Genomic DNA, 15,001 nt, shown 5'->3' with positions numbered 1-15,001 from the left:
AAATGAAGGGGTTGGACCAGGTCACCGTTAAAATCCCTTCCAGCTCTGAAATTCATTGACTCTCTGACCCACTGTGGGCGCTTAATAAATAACAAGCATACTCGCAGAGAACCTCAAGAATGGCTTGCGTTTGGACACTTTGGTCAACAAATATTTACTTGGCATCCACCCGGAATGTGGCTGCAGTGAGGGACAAATCAGAGAGAGCCCCCTGTGGGTCCTGCGATGGCTCCAAACCTAGAGGGGAGACTTAGACACGTGTTTGTCCCCGCTGCCTGAGGGTGCCAAGTTTTTACAAGATCACTAGAAGCTGAAACTCCTTGCCAACAAAAAGAACCAAAGGCACAGGGGGAAAAAAGTAGCATTCATGAGAAATGGAGTTCATCTACTTTTAGAGAGAGAAAATTGTGTAGTGGTTTAGAGTACAGGGGGGTAGAGGCTTAAAAAAAAAAAAATAAGGTCAGTGGTTAATTTTAATACTCTAAAAGTCAAGAAGAACCTGTTTAAGAACATGAAAGATATTATGTGTAATTTAGTTTTGCCATAAAATTATTATGCTTGGTATAGTTTGCCTTTAAAGTTAATCATTGTTAATTATAAATGTGCTGATTGATTTTTGTTCTAAACTGTTTGCACTTTTTAACACACCCGGAATTCCAAGCTGCTGATAGCATCTTTTAGGGGTTTGCCAGTTCATGAGGAATGGAGCCAAGTTAAGAATAAGCCATCAATACTATAAAAAAGCTTGTGTGTCCATTAAGTGTCCCGTAATTATAAGAAGTACCCCTCCCCCATTTTCAGGAAAAAGGCTGAGAAAGAAAGAAAGGAGGAGAAAGCCTTGCCAAATACAATTTTTGCCACACACACAAGTAACCTTCTCATATTCCTTATTTTTGCAAACCATTGCCAGAAGAGTCTTTTAAACTTATTGCTGCGTTTTAATCATCTCAGAGGATCTGGAAATACTGAGGATTTCTCTTGGGACAACACGTCTTTATCTTTCTAAAGACCATATTGTTGCATTTTCCCTTGTAAGTATTGACAGACAGAGGCAGATTCCTGTTCGGGTTTTAGAGGGTCGATGTGTCAGAAGCAGAGCTGGGAGGAGGGCGTGTTTGCAGAATCTCAGACTAAACGTCTGTACAAAACACCTGAAAATCTTTTCCTGTCCTGCAAAATTTAAAACCCTACCCCCCACATCAGTGGCCACGTGGGCTTTGTAATTAAAACAAATTCAGGAGCACCATAATTCATGCGCATGCCTTCTGGCCCAGGAGCTATGCAGCACTCTGACTACTTCCTGCTTCTCAGTAAGCATTTTGATTTCCTCCCAACCTTCCAAATGGAAATAAACGTGAAGCCTTTTCTTTTCTTTTTTTTACTTGTATTTATCAAGGTCTTTGCCTGATTGATAGCTGGCACAAGGGCACTTGGCTTTAGACAAGACCTCTGGGAGATTAAAAAAGGCTGGAGTCGCTTTCATTCTTTGAAGATCCAGGTCTAATTTTCTTTTGATGGAGACTTTCAAATGGGTAGGGTAAAAATATTTGATATTTTTTTCAAATGCATACTTTTAATAAACCGAAGCTCTTAATGCACACACACATATGGAGATACAATGCAATAAGAAATAATAATATAAGTAATAATAATAATGCAATAAAATAAGGCTAGACAATTGCAGAATTTATTAAAATATTAATTTAGGGGCGCCTGGGTGGCTCAGTTGGTTAAGCCACTGCCTTCGGCTCGGGTCATGATCCTGGAGTCCCTGGATCGAGTCCCGCATCGGGCTCCCTGCTGCGCAGGGAGTCTGCTTCTCCCTCTGACCCTAACCCCTCTCATGTGCTCTCTCTCTCAAATAAATAAATAAAATCTTAAAAATAAATAAATAAATAAAATATTAATTTAGAATGCATAACTCTTGGTGCGGATTGTCATGGGACTAAGTCAAAGTTGCGTGGAGATCATTTTATTTTAATCCCATCAGGCTTTTCTGTGACCGTACTTTTTTTTTTTATCATGCAATATTTTATTTTACTTTTTTATTTTTTTACTTTTTTAAATTATGTTCAGTCAGCCAGCATATAGTACTTCTTCAACTGAAGATAAAGGCAAAGCTCTTAAACCCGAGGCCCCAGCGCAATGCTCCCCTCCCCCCACCTTTGAGTCGCCGCATAAACCCCGCTTTAAAGTCTTCAGGGCCACTTGGAGACAACATCCTCGTCAGGTACAGTTATGTTAAAACTAAGGAACTAAAAAGTGGCTGCCCTAAATATAGGACCACACCGCTCCTATCAATTTGCTAGGGTTTTAAATGATATTGTTTTATCCTATGCATTCTTTTCTTTTGAAGACAGCAGCTCTCCTATGAATAGCTTTTTATATTTCTTCTCCCTTTCTTGGATCTCCTGTAGCTCTGGAGAACACCCAACTTGATGATGTCACGAGGAAGCGAGTTTGGGCCCTGCAGAGCATCCTATTGCGATAATCTGCAGCCCTCCTTTCTGTTCTCCACTGTGCCCCTGTTCTGTTCAGTCAGCAAACCAGTCACCTCTCCCTGTCTTTTGGGGGGCCTCCCACATTGATAACTGATATCTACAATCTTTCTGTCTTCTACTCTCCGTGAAACAAGCTAACCAAAAATACGTTGGGGTGTTGATATCACAGAAACCGTGACCTCTCTCTGTTAATCTGTAAATATTTTGAAAGATAATGCTTGATGGATTGCTACTTAAGCAGATTCCCTTCCCCAGTCCTACTCTGACTCTAAGGGAAGACTTTTCTCAGAGCCTGGCTGCAAGGCAAACAATATGCTGATCTTAATAATTAAAGCACTTCCTGCCAGGATGCATTTTTGGTTGTAGGCTGTAAATGCTCCAGAAAATATAAATTTGTCTAGTCATTACCCTTCCCCCCAGCCCCTGGATCAGTGACAAAGCCAGGAACATTTTTTATAGGACAGCATCAAATATTTGATTTCTTGAGACTAATGATTAGATGCTCCTTGCAATGATGCATTGGAAAAAAAAAAGAAGGCAGCCGTGGGAGTTCTAGATCGAGAAGTACACGAAGAGTTAGACGGATGGGTGTAGGATATTATTCACTGTAAGGATCTCATTTAAACTTTTTTATATTGTGGAAGATACAGCTGAAAAGTCTTATGAATATCCCATCTTCAGTTGTAATTTATTTTTTTTAAGCATGCCAACACAAAACATTTTTTTTTTTATTTTGAGGAGGAGGTTTTCAGGGAAAATAAATTAAATAAATAAAACGGGTGAAACAACCATAAATGACTCCCTTTTATATCCTCAGCTCTTCACCCTCTCAGTGCTCAGCAGCTGCCCTCATGTGAATGCCACAGAGCAGCCAGAGGGCGTAAGAAGCACTCCAACAAGTCAGGGCTGGGTTCAAATTCTGACCCCAGCGATTATTAGCAGTGAGACCCAGAGTACATTACTGGACCACTTTGTGTCTCCATTTACTCCTAGAGCTTTTGTGAGAATGAAAGGAAAGAAAATACCTGGTTTTCCTGAAATAACTTTGTAGTAGACCATGCTAATCCCCATTCCTGTGAGATGGTGAAGGTTCTAGAGGACGTGAGGAGCTTCTTTAATGGTCTCAGTGTAATGTAAGGCCTTCAGGAGAGTACATAAATACCACCATGAAGAGGAGCCCTTGACACGTTGTGGTGGGCCATATGGAGCACTTACCAGTGCCCACCTGTACTCATCTTCTGGTCCCTCCACCTGGCTGCCAACTGCCACCTACTTGCAGCCCCCTGAGTTACAGTCATTTGACATCTCTTTGCCTTTCCTTCTCCCAGGTTAATGAGTGGTCAAAAAGCAGGTGTGGTGGGTGCCACCATATACAGATAGACAAGAATCCTCAACCTGTAAGACAGGTGTTAAATACATTCAAATGATCATGAATGAAGCGGTCCTTAAAAAGAGACCTCACCCTTGCTTTTTGACTATTTTTGAGGAGTATTATTACATGGCATGAGCAAAGCTTTCTGAATAGATCTAGTAAAATTTCGCATTTGCCTATTTGTGTTTTCCCCTGCTAACTTTCGTGAGCAAGGATTTGTGCTGACCCCATGGAGAACCCACCATGCCCACAGTCACGGCCCTTCCTGATCCATCTGTCACCTAAGAGTCTTGTCTAGTGGGTGCTCCTTTCCAAAGATTCTCCTTCTGATGTCAAGGACTGTGAAGATCACTTAGATAGTTGTATCACGTGGGAGGAGATATAAGCTCTTACTAGACTTTCAGGAATAGTTACAATCATTAAAAAATAGAAATAAATCGGGATTCTCTGCCTTGGGTTCACTAGCAGAGGCCTCCCCTCTCCCTGCTCCGAGGTCCTCTTTCCAGTTCTCTGAGCCGCATTAGAGTTAGGGTCTGGAGGTTTCTCCTGTTAGGGCTCTGGCTTTTTCTACCAGTTCATTCTCTTCTACATTTTTCTCTGTTGTTTCTTTCCTGTTTCTGTTCATTGCTTTTTCTTGTCTCCTTTTCTGACACTGGCATTATTTCTTGCCTTCTAATTTCTCATGTCTCATCTTTTCCATAAAAGGAATAAGCTTCATCATTGCTGACCAAGTCTATTTTTTGTTCTCTGTGGGCTTATACTAAAACCCCATTCAAAACTGCCAGCATACACTGGGTCCTGATAAAACTATAGAAAGTGGAGAACCCACCCCAAAAATAAATAGTCACTTCCTTCTTGGAAGGGCCTTCAGTAGCACAACCAATATGTCTTTCATCAAAAGCTGTGAAAAGCAAACTATTTCCATACCAAATGAGCTCCATAAAACTGGCCTCCTGTGTGCAATCAACAAATATTTCTTGAGCCTCAGCAGGGCCGGGCAGTATGAGAGGTGAGGAGTCCCAGACACTAACTGGTTTGGTGTCTGTCCTTGAGAAGGTGAGTAAGCAAAAAGGCCCAACAATGACACCCCTTCTCCCACCCGTCCTACCCTTTCCCCTGCATTACTTTTCTCCATATCACTTACCATCATCTGACCTGTCCTATGTTTTACCATTGTACCATCAGTTTTCCCCCAACTAGAATAGAGCTCCATGAGAGAGGGGTTTTTGCCTCTTGATGCGTGGCTGAATGCCTAGTACCTGAACACCGCCTGGCATCTGAAGGTCCCAAACATATATGCTGAACAAATAAAATGCAAGATGCACGCAGTGTCAGAAATGTGGATGAAGTGCTACGGAATTATAGGAATCCACCTGAAATAAGAGTCATCGTGTGCGAGTGTGCGTGTGTGTGCGTGTGTGTGTGTGTGCGTGTAAAAATCAGATTCAAACGAGCCCCACGTGGGCTCCCTACTCAGCGGCTAGTCTGCTTCTCCCTCTCCCTTTGCCCCTCCCCCCACTGCTCATGCTCTCTCATGCCCTCTCTCTCTCAAATAAATAAATAAAATCTTTAAAAAAAAAGTCAGGTTCAAAGAGAAATTTGATGCTTTTGGAGTGATGTAAGTAAAATATCAAAGAGTTCAGAAGAGGCATGGTCATCTTGTGCCAGGTCAAGATCTGCACAGGAGGGGGAAATGTGACGTTTTCTACCCTTAAAGCTTATGAAAGTACATGTTCTTTTACTGAGTTGTGTTAGAAATGCCTAACACAACTTTCCAATTTCATTTGGAAAGAGAGTGATGGGGAGCATTCTCAGGGCTTCCTTAGAACACAAAAGGCAGGGGCAGCGCCTGGGTGGCTCAGTCGTTAGGTGTGTGCCTTCGGCTCGGGTCGTGGTCGTGGTCCCGGCATCCTGGGATCGAGCCCCACATCAGGATCCCTGCTCGGCGGGAAGCCTGCTTTTCCCTCTCCCGCTCCCCCTGCTTGTGTTCCCTCTCTCGCTGTGTCTCTCTTTGTCAAATAAATAATAAATAAAATCTTAAAAAAAAAAAAAGAACACAAAAGGCAACCTAGGTCCCAGCAGGACAGGCACATAGAAGGGGCCTGAGAACTCAGCTGTGGGGAGTCCTGGTGTCTTTCCTGTCTCTGCTACGTGACCTTGAGCATGTTACTTTACCTCTCTGAGTCCTGCTTCCTCAGAATATAATAATACAGACCTTGTAGAGGTATCCTAAGGATTAAATGAGATAATGAATGTAGTTTTTAACCCAGCACCTGCCTTTAAGCCCACAATAGGAAAGGGAGCTATTCTTGTAGTATTTATAGTCACAAGAGCAAAAAACAGAGCTCGTACCCTTGTGGCGCCCATATCATTGAGGAGTGGGGACACCACATTGCTAAGGGTACATATGTGGTTTCAGTAAAATCTAAACCAATTTCCCTCCCCCCCAGCTCTTTGTTCCTATACAAAGTGACACTGAATGCAACATAAATACTAATATCCCCTTCCATTCCCAAGCTTTCCCAAACCTAGTAAGAAACTGAGAAGAGAGAGATCACACTCCTCTCCTTTATCTCCTGCTACTCAGCAGCTAGGGTGATTTTCTTCCACTCAGATTGTGGTTACTTGGGTGACAACGTCATGATCCTGCTCCTCCCCTCACACTCACACCTTTTCCACCCTCCACGACTTTTGCTGAAAAAGCTTTTAGCAAAAAAACTTTAATCTACCATTGTACAAGCTGCTATAGCCATCTATTTAAAACATTCTTTTTCTTTCCTGAATGCATGCAAAACCTATTTTGTAATATAGTGAAGAAAACACCTCTTGCATAAGGCAGAAGAAGGGAATAAAAAAAAACACACACACAAGAAAAGAGAAGGAAGGAAGGCGCTAGAAAGCAGGAAAGCCCGCGGGTCCATGGGCCTGGCTGACCTTCCTGGGGGTTGACTTTCTGGGATTGAATGGCTTTGTAAATTGGTGTTTGATTTCTGTTAAAAAAAGGAGGGGTGTCCCAAGGTCAGACTTGGCCTCTGGGTCTTCCTTTCCCTGCTTGGACTACTTGGGCACTAGATGAAATTTTGGCCCCATAAGGTAAAGCTGTCCTCTCTCCTGTAAGTTTTAGCCTAAGCTTGTTATCCTAGAGCAGGGTTTCTCAGCCTTGGCACTGTTGTTATTTGGAACCAGATAATGTTTGTTTGAGGAGCAGTCCTGTTCATTGCTATAAGACAATTAGCAGAATCCCTAGGCTTCACCCATTAGATGCCAGCAGTAACTTCCCCTCCAGTGCAATTGTCACAACTAAAAATGCTTCCAGACATTACCAAATGTGCCCTGGGGTACAAAATTGCCCCCATTTAAGAAGCACTGCTCTAAAGTTATCATTGAAGAGAGATTAGAAGTATGCACAATACTTGTTGGGTTCAGAGATGGTACAAAATTTTATAATGTTTTAAAAATATTTGATTTACAAAAATCTAATCAACACATCTTATTTCTCCCCACCACCAAAAAAAGTGCTTAGTTAAGCAAAGTACACCTATAGAAAAACAATCCTTTCGGGGGGGGGGGGTAGCCTGGCTGACTCAATCAGTAGAGCATGACTCTTGATCTCTGGGTCATAAGTTCAAGCCCCACATTTGGTGTAGAGCTTAGTCAAAAAATAAAAACAGAACAAAACAAAAAAAACAACAAAAACAAAAAACACCACAATCCTTTCTTTTTCTTTTTTTTTTTTTTTAAGATTTTATTTATTTGACAGAGAGACACAGCGAGAAAGGGAACACAAGCAGGGGGAATGGGAGAGGGAGAAGCAGGCTTCCCGCGGAGCAGGGAGCCCGATGTAGGGCTCGATCCCAGGACCCTGGGATCATGACCTGAGCTGAAGGCAGACGCTTAACGACTGAGCCACCCAGGCGCCCCACCACAATCCTTTCTTAAAAGTACATGGCCCAGGGACGCCTAGGTGGCTCAGTCGTTAAGCGGCTGCCTTCGGCTCAGGTCATGATCCCAGGGTCCTGGAATCGAGTCCCACATCGGGCTCCTTGCTCGGCGGGGAGCCTGCTTCTGCCTCTCCCCCTGCTTGTGTTCTGTCTCTCTGACAAATAAATAAATAAAATCTTAAAAAAAAAAAAAAAAAAGTACATGGCCCAGGGCCACCAGGGTGGCTCACTCGGTTAAGCGGCAGACTCCTGATTTTGGCTCAGGTCACGATCTCAGGGTTGTGAGACTGAGCCCCACAGTCTGGCTCCACACTCAGCAGGGAGTCTGCTGGAGATTTTCTCCCTCTGCCCCTCCCCCCACTTGTACTCTTACACCCACTCTCTCTCTCATAAATAAGTCAATCTTTTTTTTTTTTTTTTTAATGGCCCAATTCATACTGTTACTAGGTTTGAAAAAAAGGCAATACCATGACCAACTCAAGTTCAGCCTTGGGATTTAAATAAAATATCGAGAAGGCGATTTCTCCTATGAGGCTCCCTTTGGAACAGGAACAGAAGTTGCTCTTATAGTAGAGCAGTCCAAGAAACAAGTCTTCCTAGAATATGCCTTTGTGTTTCCTGTTGCCTCTAGCCAGTAGGCTTTCTCCAAAGAGCCATGTGTCTCGCTTGCTTACTTCGTTCAGGTATCTGTTCAAATATGTCCTCATCAGAAAGGCCTTCCAAGACCAACCTTTGAAAATTGCACCTTCCCTGATCTGGCACTCCTTATCCGGGATGGCACTTCTCACTATCAGGTATACTGTGGATTTCATTTTTCCTTGTTGACTGCCCTCTGCACCCCTAAAATGTCAGTTCCAGGTGATCAGGGATTTGTTTTATTCTCTGCTGTCTCCTTGCACCTGCGAGTAGTGCCTAGCACGAGATAGTTCTCAGTAAATATTTGTTGAATGAGCCCATGAGTGGAGGTGGTGAGTGGTGGGCAAGGAGATGCCCGTCAGATGCCAAGGAGGTCTCAAAGTGTTCCCCTGGGCTGGGGTGGGAGGGAGACTTTTCACTGCATATTGTATGGTACCTTTTGAGTTTTGAATCCTGTGAAAATAGTAGCTACTTAAAACAATTGAAATGTAAAAGAAAAACATGGTCCGTTTCTTCCTTTCACCAAATGGGGCCGATAATGCCTGCCTCACCGTCTCCACATTGCTGTATGGGAGTCTCGTACACCAGAGCTGTTTGCACCATGTCTCATCTACCCTGGCTGTAAAACTGGCTTGTGTTTATTGTTTGCATAACATAAAATGACAGATTGTTTTAGATCCTCATTCCTCATTTTGAGAGCCTCTGGGTCTCTTTTAAGTCGTGCATCAGTGTTTCTTCAGTTTTTCAAGTATTTTCGGCCATATAAAGGCAAAAAAAAAAAAAAAGAATAGCAAGCTATCACTGTGTGTCATCTACAATTATGAAGAGCAATTATTTCAAGCATATTATATCTACTTAACTTAATAGCTGCTTTCTGAGAAAAGAGAAGTGTAAATTCAAATTTTGTAAATCAAAGAGTTCAAATGCATCCTGGAGACATTCTAAGATGATCCTGAGGTGAATATTTTTATTTTTTAAAACATGGAACAAAAATCCTTCTATGAAGCCAGTAATTATTCCTGTGGTATCGTGATTTATAATATGAAATATATATTTGGTCTTTGTCCCGCGTTTCCACCACAGAGCTCCTAAAACCCTTGGAATTTCCAAAATGATGAGAGTGACAAATGTGTCTTTTGTTATGTTAATAAGGTGACTTTTGGACTGCACCTAAGGATGGGGGCTGGTTGCCAGGGGAACCAACCTAGTGATTAGAGGGTTGGAACTTTCAGTCCCATCCCCCTGACTTCCGGGGAAGGGAAGAGGGGCTGGAGTGGCCAATGATTTAATCAAGATCACACTTATGTCAGGAAGCCGCCGTAAAAACCCAAAACGACAGGATTCAGAGAGCACGTGGTGAACACGTGGAGGTTTGGGGAGAGTGGCCCACTCCCAGAGGGTGTGGAAGCCCCTGATCCCTTCCCCATACCCTGCCCTATGCATTTCTGCCACCTGGCTGCTCCTGAGTTATCTCCTTTTATAATAAACTGGTGATCTAGTAAATAAAAGTATCTCTGAGTTCTGTGAGCCATTCCAGCAAGTTAACTGATCTACAATCCATTGGGCAGAAGCGCAGGTGATAACCTGGACTTGTGCCTGGCATCTGAAGATGGGGGGAGGGAGCAGTCTTGTAGTAGGGAGCCCTTACCATATGGAAGCTGATGCTATCTTCCCATACACAGTGTCAGAATTCAGTTGAATTGTAGGATACCCAGCTGGTGGCTGAGAATTGCTTGGGGCGGGGGGGAGCTCCACACACATTAGAATTGGGTGTGGAACTGTAATCCCTTATTCTATCCTGACCCACCCTTATCATGCCCAAGCTTCACATAAACATCACATCTGGCTTCTTGAGTGGCATGATTCAAAATACAGAGGGCAGGGTAGAATTACAAAGATCCTAAAATACATCTGCCCACTCAGTGCACTTGAATTCTGGTGGGCAGGATACATGTAATGGTCAGGGTGGGGGTGTGCAAAAATGAATAAACATATAAATGAATGAGTGACAAAACAGATAGTAGGACTGCTTTATGGCAAAGCAAAGTAGAAGTTTATTGCACAAGTCATTCCATCTTTTTGGAACTCAGGGCAAGGGGGCAAAATAATGCAGAAACATATTATGCAGAAAATAATCACTTTAGGCAACTTTTGGGTAGCCTGCTAGTGTTTTGGAATGCCATAAAAGTGCAGAAGACAGACCAGCCTGACATTCAAAATTTAGAGAAGTGACAGCTCCCACTGGGGGCAAAATAACCATGGGAGGTGAGGAGGCAAGCTGGGTATGTTCAAGGCATACGAATTTGCCCAAACCAAGAACTAAGGGGTAGTTCTTAGAGGCTCAGGGCCAAGCAGTCTTTTCACCCACTTTTACAAAGAAGAAATAACCATCAGCACCATCATTTTGAAATTCAAAAACAGACTCTTTAAGGAAGTGACATGCCCAGATCACCTGTGATGATATAAGGATATTGGGTGGCAAAGGACCTGTTGCTTCTTTAGAGCTTCTAGGTCCCTCTGCTCTCTGGGCAGCTCAGTGCAGCAGGAGAGAAGGAGAACAATAGCTTAGTGTCCTTCAGAATACGGCCTCAGCACCTGCTTCAACCTCTCCTCGTTCACTTAATGTTTGAGACTTCCAAAATGACAGTGTTGAGTTGGTTTGTCCCCATTTAAAATGGACAGTTTCACATCAAGCCACCTTTAGCCTACATATGGCTGCCTTGGGCTGTGGATTAATCCCCTGGCCTATCAGTTGCAGCCAAAGAGCATGGTTAGTCAGTCAATAAGGAAGGCACGAGCCATGACAACTTATGCAGAAAATGATTAGGCTACTTTCAGTAAAAGGCAGCTGTGAGTATGATGGGAAGAAGTTATTTCCCAACCAAACTGTGTCTATTGATGGCAGGGCTGTCCTAGCCATCAGGGTTATCGGTAACCTCTCGCCTGTTTATCTGACCAATCATCAAGACGTCTCAGGACTTCTCTGTCAGATTGTTCCATTCCTCCCCTCCCAGGGCAGACAGACATGCCTTGCTCAGAGCCTGCTTCAGGAAATGACTAGCTGTCCAACTGCGGGGAGTGTGGTTGTCCAAGAGCCTCCAGCTGTTGGATCCTTCAGGCTCTGCCTCAGTTCCTCAAGTCAAGGTCACACTCTTCTTGGGAGGATCCCCGGCCAATAACCGAACAAGGTGGTGGTGCAAAGACAGCCATTTCCCCTCAGTGCGAGCCTCCTCTAGCAAGCCCTGTCTGAGACGCCGCTCCTCACGGGGCTAGCCAACTTGGTCAAGTCTGATGGCCCTTTGACTGCTCTGTCTGCCCAGTTCTGCTTCCTCCCCTTTTCCTTGGTAGGTCTTCCCTCCCAGTAAACGTTTTGTAGGTGCCTCTTTTTTTAGCCTTTACTTCCTTAGAGAACCTAGGCTGTAACAGTGGCTCTCTTCCCTTAACCCTGAGGGTTTGTCAGATCCCACTGCAGGATGCACGGTATCGTTTGAAAAAGTCTCCCAAGATCCTGCACCCGTCCCAGTGATTCTCATATTTCCAACAGGGAACGGTGGAAAGTACCACTGACTTTTTCCTAGACAGGAGAGGTGTAAAGGAAAACAGAAATGAGATGTTCAAAACTTGAATAACCATCACGTGAAAAAAATGAAAAATGGGTACAAATGACCAGGTTTGGGTTCAGTGTTAGAATTTTTTTCTTTTTTCTTTTCTTTCTTCTTTCTTTCACTTTAAAAAAAAATAACAATTAGAAATATTCAACAGAAGTCAAATTAGTTGCTGCCTGAGATGGGAAACTCCTGGCACTGGGCTATTCAAAAGGCTGTTTTTATCGAATGAGTGATTGGGCCACATGAATTCTAAAGTCTAGGTTCTATGATTCTAATGAGAATTCAACATTCGTCACCTGTGGCAGGTGATACAAAAAAGAAGACTGTCCTTGACTCTAATAGTTCACAATCTAATTAGCAGGACCCTGTCTCAAGCAGATCTCATTTAAAGTTATTCTATATAAGTAGAACTGTTTACAATACCATACATTCTATACCAAATCTGTGCACTCCCCCAATATGTAAAATCGTAAAAACATACTTAAAAGCTAGAATTGAGGGGCGCTTGGGTGGTTCAGTCGTTAAGCGTCTGCCTTCGGCTCAGGTCATGGTCCCAGGGTCCTGGGATCCAGCCCCGTGTCAGGCTCCCTGCTCCGCGGGAAGCCTGCTTTTCCCTCTCCCACTCCCCCTGCTTGTGTTCCTTCTCTTGCTATGTCTCTGTCAAATAAATAAATAAAATCTTTAAAAAAAAAACAAACAAACCTAGAATTGAGCTAGACACACACACACACACACACACACACACACAGCTTAGAAGCAGGGAGCCTTGCTCCTGTAATTTCATCCCTCTACTACAGGTTTGGAACTTTGACCTTCAGGTCATGGAATAAGAACCTTTTATTTCTTTGAGCTTTTGCCCAGGTAGGAGCCAGATTAAAATGGAAAAGGGGAACCACTAAGAGGTTGTGTTGCAGGGGATTTTAATTTTGAAATAAAATCAAAATTGTAGTTCAAAAATTAAGATTTTAAAAAGTGCAAAGGTGAAAAAGAAAAGAGATAAGCAAAAGTTATAAGGATAATACTCAAACTTGTTTGTTTCTTTTCAATACATTAATTAAAAATTAATATTAGCAAATACCAGTATTCATCCTTTACACTAATCCTTGGGAATTTTTTGATATTTTTTAGTTGAATGGAATATCAATTGGAAGAAATCAGCTTCCAGATCTTAGGCCTATAGGAGAGAAAACCTAGGTATGCTTAATAGATCACATATTGTTCAAGTTTATACATGTGAGTTTCCAAAAAATTTATAGGATAATATATGGGATGATATCTGCAAACATAGCTGAGGGCAGGTTTAAAGCAAGGTGAGTTTTAGGTTAGTTCAAGCTTAGAATACAAGTACAAATAAAGATGGGAGGCGGGAGACCGTAGTGGTTAAAATACCAGTGTCACGGGGCGCCTGGGTGGCTCAGTCGTTAAGCGTCTGCCTTCGGCTCAGGTCATGATCCCAGGGTCCTGGGATCGAGCCCCGCATCGGGCTCCCTGCTCGGCGGGAAGCCTGCTTCTCCCTCTCCCACTCCCCCTGCTTGTGTTCCCTCTCTCGCTGTGTCTCTCTCTGTCAAATAAATAAATAAAATCTTTAAAAAATAAAAATAAAATAAAATAAAATAAAATAAAATAAAATAAAATAAAATACCAGTGTCAGAATCTGGCTTTGTTTGGGTTCCTGCGCTGCCTCTTCCTCACTGAAGAATCTTGAGCGAGTTACTTCAATTTTGTGTGTCTCTGTTTTCTATGAAATGAGAATAAAGAAACCTACTTCATATTAGTTTTGCAAGAATTCATATATAAAGCACTGAGCACACAGCTTGGCACATGCTAAGTGGCCAGTTAATGAAAATGACCTACAACAAAATGCAACCTTAAAATAAAAACCTTATCACAATGATCACTTCTAATGTTTAAGTAGTTAACTTAAGCTATAGACTAGGAAGACTGAAACAGAATAATAGTTATTACTGATTGACCCTCTACTCTGAGCCAAGCATATTGGCAGACATTTTGTTCACAAAACACTAATTTTCATGTTATATCTGGTACTATTATTAGAGGAACAAACCGAGGATCAGAAGGTCAGAGAGGTGGCAAGTGACTCTATGCCCCAATCTCCTTACTATGCCAACTGCCTCTAAGACTTGTAATGCAATCAAATTAATCTGTAAATAAAATTATGATATTTTATTTATTTTTTAAAAGATTTTATTTATTTGTCAGAGAGAGAGAAAGAGTGAGCGCACAAGGAGGGGGAGAGGCAGGCAGAGGGAGAAGCAGGCTCCCTGCTGAGCAAGGAGCCTGACGCAGGACTCGATCCCAGAACCCTGGGATCATGACCTGCACTGAAGGCAGGCGTTTAACCGACTGAGCGACTCGGCGTCCCTAAAATTACAATGTTTTAAACAGTGTAACCAATTGCAGCTTCCACATCATTCCTGGCAGATGTCATGCAACATTTGTGGGAATATTTCCAATTATGGGAAGCTTACTGTCTTTGAGGCAGCACATTTCACTACCAAAGGGCTTGATGCCTACAGAATTCTCCTTTACTTTAGTGAAATGTGCTATAATGGTTGGTTTATAGCAGTGAAAGCAGAGGAATTGCCCTCTGTTGCAGTCAGTATGTTAACACATTTTACAGTGTGATTAACTTGTACTCCTGGGTTGGCATCATAGTTCCTATAGTGCCTGGTGGACCCTGGTCTCAAATCTACTACCAGTCTTTAATCTACTGGATTGAAATGAAAAGCAAGATGGAAGATTCCACTGTCCTCCAGCCCTCTCTAGTGCCAATACTTTCTGGATTTGTGGCACTTATTGCCATTTCTAGAAGAGGCATGCCCCAAGACACATCTTTTGCAACATAGAGAGGATTTTCAAAGTTAGAAGAAGGAATGATTACCTCTGGGAGGGGTTGGAAAAATTATTAAGAGGAGTTATTCA

The sequence above is a fragment of the Phoca vitulina genome, unplaced genomic scaffold (assembly GCF_004348235.1).
Source record: "Phoca vitulina isolate PV1807 unplaced genomic scaffold, GSC_HSeal_1.0 scaffold157, whole genome shotgun sequence".
NCBI lineage: Eukaryota > Metazoa > Chordata > Mammalia > Carnivora > Phocidae > Phoca > Phoca vitulina.
Note: the sequence above shows the minus strand (reverse complement) of the source record.